The following is a 6,000-nucleotide window of genomic DNA, read 5'->3' on the forward strand; positions in this document are numbered from 1 at the left end:
CGGAGCCAAATGCCCCACTTTGTGTATCTGACTTTACATGGGTACTGGGGAACTGAACTCAGGTCATTAAGCTTTGCATGCAAGCACCTTAATCACTAAGCCATCTCTCCAGTCCACACTTTGGTTATACATTTCTTATTTTTGTTTGTCTGGTTTTTAAATTTTTTTTTTTTTTTGAGGTAGGGTCTCACTCTAGCTCAGGCTGACCTGGAATTCACTATGTAGTCTCAGGGTGGCCTTGAACTCACAGCAATCTTTCTACCTCTGCCTCCAGAGAGCTGGGATTAAAGACGTGTACCACCGTGTCCTAAAGTTTTACATTTATATATATATATATATATATATATATATATATATATATATATATATATATATGTATGTATATATATTATATACATACATACATATATATATATATATGAATGATTGACTTCCACATTAGTTACAGTAAAACATTTCTAGCTGACAAATCTTAATTTTCTACCTTTAAGTCCTCTTCTATGCAAGCTCCCACTACCTGAGAATCATTGGCCTAAGAACCAAGTCTTGGGAGCTAGAGAGATGGCTCAGTAGTTGAGGTGCTTGCCTGCAAAACCTAACAACCCAGGTTTGATTCCCAAGTACCCACACAAAGCCAGAAGCACAAAATGGCACATGCATCTGAACTTCATTTGCAGCGGCTAGAGGCCCTAACACACCCATTCATTCTCTCTCCACCCTCTCTCTGATTGCGAAATATATATATATATTCTCCAGAACACCAACAGAGCTTCACAAGCAAAAACCTATAGGCTACACAAGGAACAAAAACTCAAGACTACTATCCTAGTGAAACAGCTCCACCCCCTGCTGCCCTTCCCAAGTCCTTTGATCTGCAGAGAATCAAAAAGCCTGATTATAAACTTGGGGATTCAATGACTGTATGCTTCCCACCAGTACATAGGAACACAATTCCCTGATAAGAAATGTGGAGGGGGCTGGAAAGATGACACAGCAGTTTAAGGTGCTTGCCTGAGAAGCCCAAGAACTCATGTTCAAATCTCTAGGTCCTACATAAGGCAGATGCACAGTGACACAAGCGCACAATGTCACACATACGTACAAGGGAACACACGAGTCTGGAGTTCATTTGCACTGGCTGAGGGCCTTGGCACACCTATTCTCCTCCTTCTCTCTCTCTCTCTCTCTCTCTCTTTTTCTCTCTTTCTCTCTCTCTCTTCCTCTTTCTTTCTCTGTCTCACATAAATAAATAAAAATAAAATAAAATAACTATGGAGGGTTAGGAAAGAGCCTTGCCCTCTCTAACTCCTGACACTTATAGCCCTTTGACATCCCACACAATAAAATCTCTGAAGGCTATTTTCCCCATAACAAGTGAAAAAATTGGTCTCATTTGGTATTGGTCTCATTATGAAGAAAGGAGCCAGGCATATTGGCACATGCCTTTAATCCTAGCACACAGGGGGCTGAGGTAGGGAGGATCGACGTGAGTTTGAGGCCAGCCTGGGCTACAGAGTGAATCCCAGCACAGCCTGGACAAGAGAGAAGACCCTGCTTCAAAACAGAAAACACAATCTTGATTAATCTTTATCATGTTTTAAAATTCAGCAGTTTTAAGAAACAAGAGAATTCTGAGAGGGAGACCTCCCAAACCCTTAGGCAGGGAAGACTCCTAATTCATAGCATTGATCTCCACCTCTTAGGATAGTTGTTAAAAGAAAGAAAACAAACAACAACAACAAAAAAAAAAAAAAACACTTTCACCAAATATTGCAAAACATGTGGGGGACATAAAGGACAAGCCACCAATCCTGTTTGCTACACACGCGTGCGCACATGCACACACACACACACACACACACACACACTCACACATTCAGCGTTTGCCAGCTAAGTTTCAGCCCTGTGGTCACGCCAAGCAGATCTTACCCAGTGAACCAATCCACTTACTGCAGGGTACTGTAAATGGGGCATCAACGGAAACACCCAGATACCTTGGCTACCCTCCCTTTCTGAACACCTAATGAAGGGCTCCGGGCCTGCACGTGCGTGTGATCCACACACGCATTCCTATACACAGATGTCACATTCATTTCCATTGCTCCTTTTCTCGAAGAAGAGAAAGAAAGAAAGAAAGAAAGAAAGAAAGAAAGAAAGAAAGAAAGAAAGAAAGAAAGAAATCTTTAAAAACCTGGCCATGTCCCATGGGATAAAGTTCCAGTCCCCAAGCCAGAATTCAAGTTGGACCTCCCACGGCTGGCTCTGGAAGCCACCCAGGAGGCTCAAGCCAGCCAACCCAGCACTGGAATTTCGCCTCTGCCCCCTAAGACTGGGTGATCTCAAGCAAGCTACCTACCTTTCTGAGCCTGCCTCCTAAGACAAGAGGGAGAATATCTAAATCACCGCAGGGAAGGATGAAACAGGGAACAGAACGGTCACAGCCTTGCTCAGTTTCTCTTCTTCCTGGTTCCCATGCAAACGGCCCCACTCTTGGAAACTGCGCTAAGTCATGGTCACAGCCACACTTCCAGGCCCAGCTGCAACTTCCTCGCTTCTGGATGCTGCCCTGCCTCATAATCACCTTCTGCCTGAGCGTCTATAATTCTCATACTCTAAGCCAGCCAGATACTCTCTGGTGTCACTCCTGGTACCCCCAACAAACGCTAAGCGTCCAGTAACAAATACGTGGAAAATAAAGGCTATCTTGAAATTGTCAGAAATGGCCCATTTCAGGGTGAAGTAACACTTCACATATACATTTTCCCCGTATGCATCTGAATAAATAAGCCTCTTCTCCATACCTTGATGAATCTTTCCAAAGCTAAACCTGGGAACTCTGCACTACGCTTCCGCCCCTCTTGAAACATCCAGCGCACACTTGGGAGTCTTGGTCTTTCCCTAACTCAGCGTGTGGGCTAGGCTTCTGACAATTCGGTCTGTTTGAGTAGCTTTCTGGAATCTAGACTACTTCTATTACAAAAAAATAAAAAATAAAATCAATAAAGGGGGCTGCTTTCTGAAAAGTAGCACTTGTAGGAGACAAAATGATAACGCAGTCACTTGTGTGATCACATACGATAAGGTAGCCTAACAACATCTTGAGATGGGGTAAGGACCTCTCCACCACTCCGAGCCCTGCTACCCACAAGCGTTACGGCAAATTCTTTCCCCTAGACAAGGCGCTGTTTTATTTCCATTCCAGCAATCAAAAGCTTTGGTTATACAAAAATCCCAGAAAACTGCAGTGTTTCCTCTTTAGAACCCGTTCAGTCTTTTGCACTCTACTCAGTGACTACATGATTGGACCCCCCATGTCGGAGGAGCGCAATCTGGCTGCAAGGGTAGTCCCTTCAGTCTTGAGACACTTTTTTTTGGGGGGGGGTAGGGGGGAAAAAAACCATCTCCAATAACTTAGCGCACACGGAGAAGCAGGAGCGAGGCGGGAGGGAACGGTCCGCAAACTGTTTAGCGGGCTGCAGTGATAGGATGCAAAGTTAATTTCCTTTGTTTGAGTCCAGTGCGGAGCGTGTGCGAGCGTGCACGCGTGTCTTCCCACGAGCCGCGCGTCCCGGGCCGTGCGGGGCCCATCGGGGGCTGGGGAGGGGGCTCCACGGGCGGGCTGGGCTTCCGTCCCTCGCCCTTGGGGGGGATCCCCGCCACCCCACCCCCACCGGCCAGGCCGGAAGACGGGGCTGGCCCCAGCGCCCGGGAGGACACCCCCTCCTCCGAGGCCGAGCGCCCGCCGCCCTCCCGCACGTACTCACTGGCTGGGCAGCAGCGGCCGCGCGCGCGCGGGGACCGGGATCGGAGTAGCGGGAGGAAGACGGCCGGGCCGGGCCGGGCCGGGCCGGGGCGGGGCAGGGCTGGGCTGGGCGGGAACCCGCGCCCTCTCCGCCCGCCACCCAGCCGGGAGGGAAGACAACTCCCCCCCTCCCGGGGAGGGGGGCGGTTAGCAGCCGGCGACGTTCTGCAGGGTCCCGAGGCAACTCACCTCCGCGCAGCCCGGGGCGGACCGGGAGCTCGGCACCGAGGGAGCCCGCCGCGCAGCCCGGAGGAGGAGCCGCTCCCGAGAGGGCGGGCGGGCGGGCGGGCATCCGCGCCCCGGGCTGCGGCCCGGCTGCAGGGGGGAGCGGGGAGGGGGCGTGGAGGATGTGTGCCTCCACCCAGGACCGAGAGGGTGGGCTGCCGGAGCCGGGAGGAGGGGTGTGCACGGAGCACGGAGGGGGCTGGCGGGGCGGGGCGGCGAGGCCGGGATGGGAAGCTGGCTTTCCCCCCCACCCAGACTGGACGGCCCCTCACCTCCGCACCAGCCGACCTAGAATTGTCTGAGTCTAGAGCAAAGCGCAAGGAGGTCTGAAACTTTATGTCATTTTCTCATACACACGTGACAACCCCCCCCCCCCCCGCCGTCCAGATGGTTTCAATCACTGGAGGAAAAAAGCGGCTCTCTTGGTATGCATGAAAAGCCGGAGCTTGGGAGAGTCTGGGAAAAGCCCGTCTGTATGGCCCGCCCGCCTTCACACAGACCAGACCCGTGAGCTCTTTCCAGGAGCATCGTGAAACCCAAAGGGCATTGAAAGGAGCTACCTTGGGTACTGTAGCCAGTAGCAGAACGCAGACCAGAGTTCCCAGGGCCCTGGCCTGAAGCTAAAGCTCCTAGGTGATTCTGAGAATTTGTTTATAATAGGGCGGGGGTGATGGCTCAGCGATTAAAGCAGCTTGCTTGCAAAGCCTGTGACCCAGGGTTCAAGTCCCCAGTAGCCACGGAAAGCCAGATGCACAAAGTGGCCCGTGTGTCGAGTTTGTTTGCAGCGGCATTAGGCCCTGGCATGCTCATTCTTACTTGCTCTCCCTCTCACCTTGCAGATAAATAAATAACTATAAAAATACTAAAATTCCCAGCCAGCACGCAAAAGCAAAAAGTAGAAGAGGGTGTCATTTGATAATGAAGCAGTGAGAATCTGATGTTAGTGAGGTTTTAAAGGAAATTGACAACCATATATGATAATCCACTTGGAAAAGAATAATTCACTTAAAATCCAAAGCCATACTTAACATGGTGGGATGTTCGGAAGCCATTTCACCCGGTTTTTCCTGCCACAGATCAGTATAAATGAACCATGATCCTGACATGCTCAAATCTAAGCAACAATGAAAATTGACTTTTGAAGTTGAGACTGTCGAATTTACAATTTTAGGGCTGAAGGTGTGGTGGTATATTAGAGCTTGCCTAGCATGGGTTGAATCTCTTGAGTTTGGTCTTCAACACCACACACACAGGTTTACAGTTTTAGTTACCTTTCCCAGGATCGGATGTGTAGAAATGAACATAAGCAGAATCTAAGACATGTCCAAACCCGACCCAAGTCAATTGTCACACATATCCCAAAGAGTTATGTACTCAGAGGCAAGGTGAGCGTCAAAAATGATGCTGGGCGTGGTGGCACACGCCTTTAATCCCAGCACTTGGGAGGCAGAGATAGGAGGATCGCCGAGAGTTCGAGGCCACCCTGAGACTACATAGCTAATTCCAGGTCAGCCTGGACCATAGTGAGACCCGACCTCGAAAATCCAAAAAGAAAAAAAAAAAAATGAGGAGCTGGGGAGATGGCTCAGCCGTTAAAGGCTCTTGCAAAGCCTGAGGGTCTGGGTTTGATTTCCTCAGTACCCACGTAAAGCCAGATGCACAAAGTGGCATATGTATCTGGAGTTTGTTTGCAGTGGCAGGAGGCCCTGGTGCTCACTCGCTTGCTCTCTCTCTCTCTCTCTCTCTTTACTTGCAATTAAAGTATTTTTTTAGCCAGGCATGGTGGTACACACCTTTAATTCTAGCACTCAGGAGGCAGAGGTAGGAGGATTGCCATGAGTTTGAGGCCAGCCTGAGACTACATAGGTCAGCCTGAAATAGAGCAAGACTCTACCTCCAAAAAAAAAACTACTTTATTTAGATGATGAGGGCTAGGGCTTAGCGGTTAAGGACTTAACTACACTTGCCTGCAA

At 49.5% G+C, this 6,000-nt stretch overlaps 1 protein-coding gene across 2 annotated transcripts in view; it reads right to left on the minus strand.

The window, feature by feature from the left end:
- Positions 1 to 4,066, minus strand: part of Dennd2b (DENN domain containing 2B) — a 183,516-nt gene extending 179,450 nt beyond the window's left edge. The window contains exon 1 of one of the 2 annotated variants that reach the window (XM_004650885.2): positions 3,992 to 4,066. The gene's annotated coding sequence lies outside the window, so the exon portion shown is untranslated. The remainder of the gene's footprint in view (positions 1 to 3,991) is intronic. The other variant, XM_004650886.2, reaches the window with a different exon arrangement.
- Between the last annotated feature and the right edge of the window lie 1,934 nt (positions 4,067 to 6,000).

Source organism: Jaculus jaculus, chromosome 3 (assembly GCF_020740685.1).
Source record: "Jaculus jaculus isolate mJacJac1 chromosome 3, mJacJac1.mat.Y.cur, whole genome shotgun sequence".
NCBI lineage: Eukaryota > Metazoa > Chordata > Mammalia > Rodentia > Dipodidae > Jaculus > Jaculus jaculus.